The following is a 13624-nucleotide window of genomic DNA, read 5'->3' on the forward strand; positions in this document are numbered from 1 at the left end:
AGTACAGCATGTGTTTCTCAATAGTTGGCCAGTAGATGGAGTTCTTCATTCATTTTCCTCAGTAGTCATCTGAATCAGCTGCCTCTGCATATGTACACTACTTATGTTTTCCTTACAGCCACACTGTAGAGAGGAAACAGGAGAAGATGCACCTGCCTGCCAGATGACACCTCAAATCAGAAGTGTTGGTTTATTTAGCTGAGTCATGTGGCACCTTTAAATGTGACGTTCTCTTCATAAATCATACATCTATTTGGAAGGAAAGATACCTCACTCATCATACCTGTTAAACAAAAATGACCCAAAGTGTTTCCAATTTGTCAAACAAATCTTAGCTGAAGTCAGAATACAGTCTACAAATGTAATAGCAATGAAAATGTCGAGCTGACAAACACTTTTCCTACAAGATGTATTTTTCTAGCTTATTAATGATTTTTAATGAAACCATGTAATTGCTCAATTTGTACTGTGAATCATTAAGGAGGAGATGTCTCATTTCTCAAATAGCGGATGTAGAAATGAACCCTTTCAAATATCCCCATGTTGATGTTGTTTCTATAGATCAGCCTCTTCTATGTGTCACTGGGGATGTGTGAGAATGTCAAACCTAAACTACAACAGGCTTCTGTAAACGCACAGCATTATGCTCCCATGACACCGAAGGATCTCCATTCTTAGACTTCATCCTCTATTAATAGACACAGTGAAAAGCCGTTCTTTGGACAAGATCTCACCAGTGTACTAATTTAACAATTACCAACAGAGGTCCGCTTTGTTTTCACTATACGCACAACCAGTAGTAGCTTTCATTCATGCATGCATCTCAACTGGGGAGTGAAATAAAGACTTCCACTCACAGTAGACATAAAAAAAAGTAAAGGATTTTGACAGTGACACATGGAGTAGTCAGATGAGAAAACCACAGTTTATAAATATTATGCAATAATGTGTGTATCTACAGTATAATGTGCAACAGTGCATGTTAGCTGTCAAATAAATGTAGTGGAGTAAAAATGTTAATATTTCCCTGGATGTACTCGAGTAGAAATCCAAAGTAGCATAAAATGGAAAGTAGGCCTTCCTCAAAAATGAAGCACAGCCTACTTGTAACATCTTGATTTAGATGGCAAAACTGCCGAGCACGCTCAACGTACTGCAACTTGACACAGAATAAAAAATTTAAATTAAAACACAAGCAAACTGAGAAACAACAATTTGACAATGCATAGGCAGCATGAAGATGCTTGCTCGGACCATATCCATCTTCATACTCTGCCTTCATTTTTATCTCAGCTACACACCTGTAAAGTGTTGTGACTGCATCTTGTAGTCATCACATATTGTATTATTTACACCTGCTTTTCTACTGTGTCATGTGAAAATGTCTGCTGTGAGAGAGGACTACTAGCAAAAACACCATGTCTAGCCAATATCTTAACTTACAAAAGCTGTAGGTAAAAATGGAGCAGATATGATTAAAAAAACGTATCTTTATAAAACAGTCACTATATCCAGGCAGTAGTGCATTAGACAGGTAATCTGAAAAAAATCATGTTCCTCGGTGTCCTCCGGTGTTCCTAATGGCATCTGCAAGATTTCACAGACCGGAGGAAAACAACCAATCAGACCCGACCCGCTCTCTCTCTGAAATTACCTGATTGGCCCAAGTCTCCTGTCACGGGCTAGATTTTTTAAAGCCTGAAAACAGAGCCATGAGGAGGTGCAGAATTCTATTTTAGTCTAGTTTATTATGGAATTTTTGCCCAATGATGCCGAAAACATTCTGCATATTGCCGCTTTAAACATTATTTAAATCATCATATAAATACAGGTACATACATAAAATTTGTTCGCTGCATTTAACCCATCAAAAGCATTTAGGAGCAATGGTCTGCTATGAAGCGCCCAGGGAGCAACTAGGGGTTCAGAGTCTTGCTCAAGGACACTACGACATGGGCACAGGAGGAGCTGGGGATCAAATCGCCAACCTTGTGATTACAGGACGACCAAAAATATCTCCACTGATATTTGAATCACATATTCAGACTGATAGTCAGTGAATTTTTAAAGCTTTTTGTCTGAAAACAGCTGCCAGCTGTGGCTGAAAACAACACTATGAGAGCAGTGAGAGCGAACCAAAACAGTAAAGTTGTGGTCCGACAGCTAAAAAATTAGCTGAAACTTGCTATAAAAGCTCCGCAAATAGGGGAGATGCAGAGTCAGGTGATGATTCTCTGTAGGTTCATCACTACCAGAGACCCCTTTCACATTGTTTTCATTTGATACATTGTTATAAAATCATCATAAAATAGCTACTTTAAACCTGAAATAAACGTTTGCTCTTTTTCCTCTTTATCTTTAGAGGTGTTGGGAGGGGCATTTTACTTTCTTTTATGAGACATGAGATAGATATCCATCTTCTCATCTCATTCACAGAAAGACAGCAAATAAGCCGACTTCTCAAAATGTTGCTGTTAGGGCTGTCAATCGATTTAAATATTTAATCGCGGTTAATCGCAAATTAATCACACATATTTTATCTGTTTAAAATGTACCTTAAAGGAAGATTTGTCAAGTATTTAATACTCCTATCAACATCGGAGTGGACAAATATGCTGCTTTATGCAAATTTATGTATATTTATTATTGGAAATCAATTAACAACACAAAACAATGACAGATATTGTCCAGCAACCCTCACAGGTACTGCATTTAGCATAAAAAATATGCTCAAATCATAACATGGCAAACTGCAGCCCAACAGGCAACAACAGCTGTCAGTGTGTCAGTGTGCTGACTTGACTATGACTTGCCCCAAACTGCATGTGATTATCATAAAGTGGGCATGTCTGTAAAGGGAAGACTCGTGGGTACCCATAGAACCCATTTTCATTCACATATCTTGAGGTCAGAGGTCAAGGGACCCCTTTGAAAATGGTCATGCACTTTTCCTTGCCAAAATTTAGCGTAAGTTTGGAGCGTTATTTAACCTTTTGCTACAAGCTAGTATGACATGGTTGGTACCAATGGATTTTGGGGGTTTTGTAGTTTGATATGATGCCAGTAGCTTCACTCTAGCTTTAAAACTGAGCTACAACCTCCGAAAGATTGATTGCATTAATGCGTTAAAGAAATTAGTGGCGTTAAAACAAATTTGCGTTAACTTTGACAGTAGCCGTGCATTGAGCTCTCTAAGGCACTGTGTAAAACCTTCAAAGACAGGTTGTTTTACATTTAGACATTCTGAATTATTAAGTCATAAAGAGAAAGGGAACTTGCAATCAATTACAGTTTGAACTAGAAGGGCACTTGGAGAGCGCAGACCTCCGCCAAGGCCGTTTCCATAACTCAAAAATAATACGTGCATCCGCCCTGTGATTCTGATCCGCTCCAAAATGTAATGGGTTCTTCCTTAGCCCATACTTCACCCTTCCACCGTGATTCATGAAAATTAGGCCAGGAGTGCTTCCTCATGCTGACAATCAGAGAGGCAAACCGAAAAACATAACCTCCTTGGCAGAGGTAATAATAATCATCCTGACTAAAACAGCAATATTATCTGCTTAACAAATTCAAATACTGTAAAGCGATTTAGCCTGAAGCTTTACAGCTTTTTCACATTGTTGTCTAAACAAACTGAAGAATCATCTTTACAACATTTTGCTGTTATAACTGTGATCTGATTGTGATGTAACAACCAAAGTAACACCGATCAGTGTCCTTCCATTAGTTGACATTATTCAGTGCGCACATTAGAGCCTTTATTGCAGCCCTTACATATCCTAATGTACTCTGAGAACTGTTAATGTTTCTCTACACCAGTGTCACAGAGACAAACAGCTTGACATTTATTGTACTCTTCAATCACGACGACTCCAACACAGAAGAAAAACAAAGCTGGCGTGTGTTGACTTGAGGACCTTTCAGAGAGGAAAGCGCTCCAGTGTAAATAGTGTAATTACATGTCTTCCTTTTGGGTGGGTGGGAGGGTAAATTGGTGTAATCAAGGCAGCGGTTCAGCCTCTGGCATTGATGTTGGAATAAATTAGGACAGGACCTCTCTGAGATTTTGCCCCCTGGGTATTTTATGAATACATACTTCTCCCCCCAAATCACATCCTGCTGATATACTGGCGAGCCAGACTGGTACAGTGACTGTACCGTACAACTCACACTGGGAAATGAGTAGTGCAGGAAATGTAGCTTTAACAGGAAACTGGGAACACTTTTAAACATTAAACTCAGGCTGGTAATCCAGAGAATTTACACGGAGTACACCAGTAGACTACAAAAAACTCTGTGAATTACATTTATTTTGCTACATATAGTTTTTATCCCTCACAATCTCAGTTTTCCATCAGTACAGTTGGAGAATGTAGACGTTGTGTAGATATGAAACTGTCACTTTTTGGATAAGCTAACAAAACCGTAACCTAATCCTTGCCTTAAAGGAACAGTGTGTAACAATTAGGGGGATCTATTGGCAGAAATGGAATATAATATTAATAATAAGTATGTCGTCTTTAGTGTATAATCACTTGAAAATAAGAGTCGTGTTTTTGTGAGCTTAGAACGAGCCGTTTGTATCTACATAGGGAGCGGAGTCCGCCATGTTGCACCGCCATGTTTCTACAGTAGCCCAGAAAAAACACACTGTTAACTTTTCTTGCTTGAGTCTATAACGTTACTCGCTCCCGTCGCTCTCTCTCTCTTTCTTCACCACTCACTTTCCACGTACACACACACACTCTACACACTGGCTCTGGTCCAAATGACTTACGCTATTCTTACAACAACTGGCTCTAGATAGCGTTTTCAAGTTGACCACCGTAGTTCATCTACACGCTTAGCGCACGGGAGAAGCTTCATTTGGTTGCAATCTGCAACCTCACCGCTAACTACTGGCAGATCCTACACACTGCTCCTTTAACCCCAAGATTAAACCTATAGGAGACCTCACGTCTAATTGTAACTTCAAACTGAGATGAGTGTTTTTTGTGATCATCGATTAACGAAGAAACACTTAAGAGATTTTTGCTTCTTGCAACATTACTGCTGGCGGAGCAGCAACCGTTCCAGACTTCTCTGCAGAACGACTTTTACCTGACTGCTGATAAATTCTCAAATCGACTATCATAACGTTATAGTGGAAAATATGAACAATTAAATTGTGCTGAAATATATTGATATTTAGATGGACTAAATTATAGATGCACAGCCCAAGCTGGCTTACAAGAAAGCCCCCAGGAAGAGCGCCGGGCTTTGAAGCAAATTTTCGTAATGGCCAAACGCTGGTGCTACAACTTCCGTGTCCATCAAATGATGCCATTGGGCCCAAAAATACTTTTCCCCACAGACTTACATTGGGGAAAAGACGTCTGTAATTCTAATAATATTTTTTTTTAGATCAATTATGTTCCCAGTATGGACACTTGAATAGCCCTTATTTAAATCATTAGGTCCTAAAAGTTGTAAAATGCACTAATAGCCAAATCCAGAGTTATTTCCCTTAATCCATTCATGTGAATGAGACCCAGACCGAGGCTGGAGGAAGGGCTGGGAGGCGGAGTTAAAGGAAACGCTACTGCGCCTGCTCTATGGGCCTAAGTGATGCGAGGGATCGCTGGATGATCCGGGTACTTTATGCAGAAGATCGTCGGATTCATCACTCGGCAGTCGAGCCATTTTGGCATGAACGGGAGTCCGCCCACAACGCTGTCTCCAGTTCTCGTTATACATCCATGCTTACAAGGCAGACTATCAATTTCCACGTAGGTGTGAGACCAAATATACAAATTATAGGAAAACATGAGTGAATAATATATTCTGTATGCCTTCATATTTGACATGCATCAAATGATCTGATCTCATATTGTTTATTATCACAGAGCCCGCCGAAGTGTGCACTGCTACGTCCTGCGAAAACACGACCATCCAAGTTTTTAGGGAGTCCTAAATGCTCACATCATGCTCACATTCTCACAGCGACAATGCTAGCATGTTGATGTTTAGCAGGCAGAATGTTTACCATGTTCACTGTCTTAGTTTAGCATGTTAGCATGCTAAAATTGGCTAATTAGCACCAAACACAAAGGCTGATGGGAATGTAATTTTGCTGATAGCCTATTTGTTTGTAAACCAACTCATAGAGCTCAACAGTGAGGTTTCCGGTAGTGAAAATCCCATTCATATTATGAATTGAGGATTTGACTATTAGCCATAATGTCGTAACCATCCAAGGAAGACTTACCACGCGCTACGAGATTGTGAAACAGTTCCTTCACTCTTAAAATAATTATGTACACATGCAGTCTTGTACCTTTGCCTTTTTTCCGTTTTTCCAATTGTTTTTTTTTTGCTCCAAATCAAATAATTAATGGTCACGATGCATCTCATAGCCGGTTGGCTTGGGTCCATGCTTAACATTTTTTATATTTTCTGAAACGTCAATGGAGTAAATTAATGGGAAATTCACTTCCAGAACCGGTGCCATTCAAAAAGTGGACAGTCGCTGTTGAGCTCTATTGACCATGATTCATCCTGAACATGAATGTGTGTACCAATCCATCCAATAGTTGTAGAGATATTTCAATAAAAAACAAAAAGTCAACCTTTCGTTGGCGCAAGAGGAAAAGTCAGGGGATCACCAAAATCAGTAAGATTCACTGACCGGGAACTATTAAGGTCTGTACAAAATCTGATGCCAAATCATAACATAGATGTTGAGATATTTCACTGAATAAGTGTGAATGTCATCAGGGGATAACCAAAACCATTCAATTTGATCCTCTGGGGCCTGGAATATCTGTAGCAAATGTTATGAAAATCCATCCAGTAATTGTCACTTTATTTTTATCTTACAAATGTAAACCTTATCGTGGCGCTAGAGGAAAAGTCAAAGTAGTTGGTTTCATCCTCTGAGGACCATGAATGTCTGTATAAAATGTCTTGGCAATCCATCCAATAGTCTGGACCAAAGTGGTGGACCGACATTGCCATCCCTAGAGCCATGGTGTTGCATGGCTTAAGGGACAGGTTCAATAACAAGTATGTACGCAGTAAGTATGTGCAGCATAAAAACAACACACATATACTGCAATATCTGCAATAACACCTGTCACTGTCTAAAAGCCAAGAATATTCAGAATTCATAAAAGAGAGATTTGCAAACTTGGAGTATGCAGAAGCTAAAATAACTAAAACTAAATTACAAATAATGCTATAGCTGAAATGAGTAACATCATGAGCAACCAGTGAGGTGATAGATTGGTCCAGGCCACAGCGCTTGTTGGTGATACTGAAATGTCCAGAAAAACAAAATAACTGCGCAATAAATGAACTAACTAATTCATTGTGTTACTAACATACCCATCTAATTCAGTCCAAAATTTGAGAGGGTTTTAATTTATCTGGTAAACATGGAAATTTTATGCAACCCTCTCTCCTTTCATTCCACAAATAGTCCTTGGATGAGATATTTTTAGCACAAGGCTATTTTTTATGCGTTCTTGATGTTGCAAAGGTTCTAACTCACTGTAATACTGTTACCATTCTGTCGTTCCCAGTCTCTTATCTGGTTCTGCTGCAAATCTTTACGGATCTGACAAGTTCAATCTTTGATGAAGAGCTATTTATTACAAGTTTTTTTTTTTTTTTTAATTTTGACTTTTATTTATTCAGGGAATGATTCAGCTCTTTCTCAGCTCCACCCTGCTGAAAACTCCAATTCGACTTAAACAGATATATGATAGAGGACAATACTAATACTGATAGTTTTAGAGCAGATTTAACCGTAGATTATGTTTTGTGCTGTTCTTCAAGATCTTTTTTGATCCCACAGAATAGCAACATTATACAGTATTTTCCATCCTGAATTTTTCTCTCATCATTTCGGGACCATCAACTGACCCATAATTACCTCCGACAACTGTAGATTCTGTGTTTTTTCACATTAAACTCGTGAAATTACAGTTGAGTTTCGACCAAAGCACACGTGGTGATTGTTGGAAAGAGTAACTACGATGGTTTAGGTGACTTTTATTTTGTTTCTGTCCAGTTTGAATGAAGTGTGTAACGCTGCTCCGCTACGTACAGCTGAACTCAACATAAACAAAAATACAAGTGGATGATGGCGCAAGCTGAACGGAGAGGGGGGGCAATCGTACTCGGGCATCATGGCGGAGGTCTGCGCTCTCCGAGTGCCATTCTAGTTTTGAATAATGAATTTATACAAATTAATAAATCAGCCATTCACAGCCAGCAAAGCACACTACTGTCCTTACCCAGCACCAGCTGGTAAAGTTAAAGACTAGCTGCTGGTGAACACAGTGTAGCATTTAGCAGCTAAAGAGACAGTTTTCTAATGAGTCCGCGACTTAACAATCCTGCACATTGTACATAATCATCAAGTCCATGTATATCCATTCAGTATTTATTTCTTTGCACTATTTGTATGATTTACAACTTACACTTGACTTGTACTTTATTTTATTTTTGTTGTTGGTGCTTTATTACATCTATTTTTCACATACTTGTGTAGAGAATAGTCCTGTCTATTCTTTACCTTTATTTAATCCGCTTTGTTGTCCTTGTTCTTAGCTGTTACGTCTATCTCTGAGAGCAATGAAACATTAAAGCATGTCAACATGTTCTAATAGAAACCCAAAATACAAGTATGAACCTGGAAATGAGCATAATATGTCCCCTTTAAAGCTGATCCTAATTCTGATTTGATTTAGTGTTCATTTCAAAAATATTGATCACTGCAGGTCTAAGGACTTCTGTACAATGGCTTCTGAAAGAGTGCATTACCCATTACTCACCCATGTTTTCCTGACCAGTATGGAGACTCCAGCAACATCCCTCCCTGTCCAGGCCTTTCTTTAACCTTAAGGCTACCGCTGACCCCTTTTATGCGGCTGCACAATGCCATCATCTAGCCTCCCAATCGAATGCATTAGACTATATGCTTCAGTGCACCAAACATGGATTAGATGCAGCAACAGACAATGGTTATCCCCTTGCCCTGAGCTACTGTACATCCACTCCTGTTTAAAGGCCTGTTCTACATCGAGGTAAGGTCAGCCCTGTTGCTACGATTATACTTGTCAGATGTCTTCTCCCCTTAAATGAGGCAATCAGCTACTTAGGATCATCGTATGTTGAGGAGATAAGTGAGGTTATAGCTCTGGCAGTGAGGTAACAGAGGCAGGATTATGAGTAGGGATGCACCGATACCAATACCGGATCGGATATCGGGCCGATACTGACTCAAATAGCTGGATTGGGTATCTGTGACAATAGGGACGATCTATTCAATTCAGTTCTATAGTCTATATATCGGTGCATCCCTAATTATGAGAACTAATAAACCCTTATTTTTCAAACTGTCATGTCAGTGGAGCAATTACAATAATATGACAGGTCCGATTCTGTTTGGTGTTTTGTTGCCATGAGGGACAAGGCCTCGTTGTGCACTTCACTCCTTGTTCACTGAAATTCACAGCTGTCACATTTTCTCAGCTCTCTGTTGAGCCTCTTCTCCTGTTAACTCTTTCTTTTGTTCTGTTTGCTGCTGAGCTACAGCACCATGAACAGTCTGATAACCCAACACAGTCTAACGGAATTTAATCTATTTGATTCGTGTACATAGACACAAATTTCCCTTTGTTTTCGTGATGCTCAGCATGACTTTCAACAACGTATTTTTTGTGCGTTTTCTTATGAATATCCATCAACACGTGACATGTCAACGTGTCAATTTCCGCTCTAGTCTTTTCAAAATAAAATTACTTAGTTAGGTTTAGGAAAAGATCGACATGGTTAGGCTTAGGCAAAAAAAATACTTAGTTAGGTTTAGGAAAAGATTGCGCTTTGGGTAAAAAATAACTGCGAAAGTACCGTAACTTAAGTATGGAAGTTACGTGACAAATAAATCAACTTTGACTTGTGGTTTCACATGAGATACAAACACCGGTCTCCTGGGCAATAGGCCAGGGTTTTTGACCCACCCATCCACCCCAGCTTCCTCCCAGTGTAGCGTTCGCCGCTCTTTATACTTCCCCGTCCACAATTACGTGGATTACATACAAATTGATTTTGTGCTGACCGTCACGAAAAAATTGTGAAATTCGTGTCTATGTACACAAATCTATACATTAAATTTCATGACTATTTCACAAACTGCTGTGCGACTGGGTTGCATAACCAGTCTATTACAATGGTGACCACTGGAACCACTGCTGTTTCTACCACTGCCATTAACACTAAACCTGCACAATCAAACTGTAAGTCAATCCCCACCGAAATGATTAACTTCTTAGCTGATTTGGACACCACTCCTTGAAATGCTGTGTAATATCATTCTTAAGTGGAGTTATGTTTGACATGAAATGACTAGGGAAGGAATATAATATATACAACAATGAAGACATCTGGACCACATTTGGATTCAAGTTGCTGCTGGCATTTAAAGGGCTGCAATAAGACATACGTGTATGTGTGTACGCATTGATGGTGTCATCATTAAGATGGCAAACATGATATGCTCAGATTATTAAAGGTGGTATTTGGGCCTGACACCAATTTAGACATTTGGACCAAAGTATTAAGTCATATGCAAATGCATGCATATGCCATTTTCATCAGATGTGAGTTCTGAGTAACCAACTAAAACATAATTTCTCCAAGAGGGATTAATAAAGTACTTCTTCTTCTTCTTGTTCTACTTCTTCTAAATTCATTCTAGAAGAACAGCAAAGCTGTGCAGGTGAATAAGTGAAAACTATAAAAAAAAATTTATGTATGTATTGAATAAACTGATTAAAACGGACAAAGAAATCTCAATGTATGACACGATTTAGGTCCCAAAATTCTGAAATTGTAAGCTGACTCTTCAAAGTATTGGTAAATGTATAAAGCTGCCAGTATGCTTGTTGAATCCTTGAATAACTTCAGAAAAAAATCATGTGCCTCTGTGTCCTCCGGTGTCCTCCTAATGGCATCTGCAGGATTTCACAGACCGGAGGAAAACAACCAATCACTCGCGAACTCCGATCAAACGGTCAAACTAGGCAGCGCTGATCAAATATGAATCAATATTCTGTAACTGTAATGCCTATTTCTCGCCTCAAACGTTTTCAGAAACATCTTGCAGTGTACTGTTTAGCTGTAAAATGACAAAGCTTGTGACTCAGCCACCATGTTGAGATCAGATGAGGAAATACCAAGCACCGCCCACCCGCCGGAGCAAACTTTCTCATTTTACAGCTAAACAGTACACTACAAGATGTTTCTGAAAACATTTGAGGAGAGAAATAGGCATTACAGTAACAGAATATTAATTCATATTTATTCAGCGCTGCCTAGTTTGACCGTATGGTCGGAGTTCACGAGTGATTGACAGCTGTCTCCGTTGAACAGCCAATAGGAAAGCTCTCTCTCTGAAATGACCTGTGATTGGCCAAAGTCTCCCGTCACAGGCTAGATTTTTTTAAACCTGAAAACAGAGCCATGAGGAGGTGCAGAAGTCTAGTTTTCTCTCAGAACACTTGAATTACAATATGCTAAAAGTTTATTACATATTTTTTGCCCAATGATGCCAAAAACATTCTGCCTACTGCAGGTTTAAAGAAACCCACTGGAATTACAACTGTCTAAGCTACTAAATCAGCACCCAGGGGAAAACATGTGATATATGGACTTGCAAGTAAAAGTCAGCATCATGCGCTCCCCATCATAAGATATGTGTATTTGTATATACTGAATGAGATGCTCTTTGCTAACCTATTGACCTCTGTCTGACCTCTGGTCAAAGGCCTCTGGTCGAATGAGACCAACTACTTTGTCTAGTGGTAGAACACATGCTGATCTGTGATGTGTCTAATTGACTTGTCTTTAAGGATGCTGGATTCAGTTACAATGAACTGAACTAAGATGACCTGAACTGACCAGACTGAGCAGGAAGTGACTGGGTTGTATTGGACTGGTTCAGATGGAAACCAGCTGAATGAAACTGCTCTATCTCTATAGTGTGAAGGAACACATTCTCCTCATGTCCATTTCCCCTCTCCAAACAGAATGAAGCCAAATGCTTTAAGAAACCAAAAAGGACTTCAATAAATGTTTTATTCAGGTCTTCTCTTGCCTGTGCCATCCTAGCCTACTTTCCTCGGTACTTTGGGGTGGAAGCACAGTTACTTGTTGCTCCCCATGACATCTCCTAGGTCATACATTATACATGGAGCTATTCTGCATAGTACATGCACACAATATGGCATCACTGTGGTGTACTGTTTGAAGCCTCTGAAAAGGAAATCCAAACATGTTTCCTCCATTCATGTGTCCAAGAGGGAGCAGCTAGGCAGGCACATGTGTGAGAAATAGAAATTGGATGGGCGATTTCTAATGTATTCGTACATCAGCACTCACACACATACACACACACCCACACAAAACCCATCAGCCTGACATTTGAGCGTGCGTGTCTGTCAGAGCGGTGCATCCTTCCTTACCCCTGCCAGTGGCTGCGTGTATCCACGGAGACAGATGTCAGCAGAGGCGGCGGGGCTGAGCGGTCTCCGCCGAGGTGTGGAGCATTCCTCGTGCGCATCACATTCACAGACCACCGGGAGAGGAGGAGAAGAGCCAGGACGCCACAATCTGGGTCAGTGCCGCCGGAGCCATCCTTATGATGATGAAGGAAGAAGAAGGAGGTAGCCACAGAGAGGATGAGTGCAGACGTCACAGCAGGCCAACAAGCATCCTAGCATCCAGCCACGGGCGCATCCTCCATCTGCAGTTGTTTTGGATGCGATGAATTCCTCTGAGACTCAGACGGGGAGCAAATCCACGAGGTCCTCACATCCACACACGACGAGAGCTCTCTGCTACAAGGGAATAACCTTGTCTGCACGAAGCATCGCCGCCTCAATGAAACACTTCTCTTCCTCCTCCCTCCTCCTCCTTTTCCTCCTCCCTCTGCCCAATTCACTGCTTTATCGCTCTATTTCTGTCTTTCTCTGATGCTCATCCATACTTCCACTTCACTGCCCTCTCTCTCTCTCTCTCTCTCTTTCTATTTCTCTCTCTCTCTAATTCTCAGCTGTGTCTCAGTGCTCTGCCCAGAGGATGTTGAACATGTGTTCAGGGTGGGGGTTGGGGGACTGCTGACTTCATAGGTGGCACGCTTTTGCTTCCCACACTGATAGGTTAGGGAGCATGGAGCACTGTGCCGCTCACATTTTGGGCACAACAGGAGCATCCAACTGGTTCAGATAAAAATCAGCTCGGCCCCTTTTTTTTCTTGTCCTATTTTTGAATCAAACATCCGAGCAGTCGTAGATGGGATTAAAGCTGCAGTGGGTAGAAATGGAGCAAATATGATTAAAAAATATATATATATTTATATATCCTGACAGTATAGTGCATGAGACAGGTAATCTGAAAAAAAAATCATGTGCCTCTGTGTCCTCTGGTGTCCTCCAGTGCTCCTAATGGCATCTGCAAGATTTCACAGACCAGAGGAAAACAAGCAGTAAGAGCTGATCTAGAGTCTGCCGTCCAGCTGCCATCTATGAACTCCGATCAAACGGTCACACGAGGCAGCGCTGATCAAATATGAATC

General features: G+C 40.4%; 1 protein-coding gene across 4 annotated transcripts in view; it reads right to left on the reverse strand.

The window, feature by feature from the left end:
• LOC141782281 (nck-associated protein 5-like) overlaps window positions 1–13243 on the reverse strand; it is an 80376-nt gene extending 67133 nt beyond the window's left edge. For 2 of the 4 annotated variants that reach the window (XM_074658424.1, XM_074658425.1), the window contains exon 1: window positions 12513–13243. The gene's annotated coding sequence lies outside the window, so the exon portion shown is untranslated. The remainder of the gene's footprint in view (window positions 1–12512) is intronic. The other 2 variants (XM_074658423.1, XM_074658422.1) reach the window with 2 other exon arrangements.
• Between the last annotated feature and the right edge of the window lie 381 nt (window positions 13244–13624).

This window comes from Sebastes fasciatus, chromosome 14, assembly GCF_043250625.1.
Source record: "Sebastes fasciatus isolate fSebFas1 chromosome 14, fSebFas1.pri, whole genome shotgun sequence".
NCBI classification, from domain to species: domain Eukaryota; kingdom Metazoa; phylum Chordata; class Actinopteri; order Perciformes; family Sebastidae; genus Sebastes; species Sebastes fasciatus.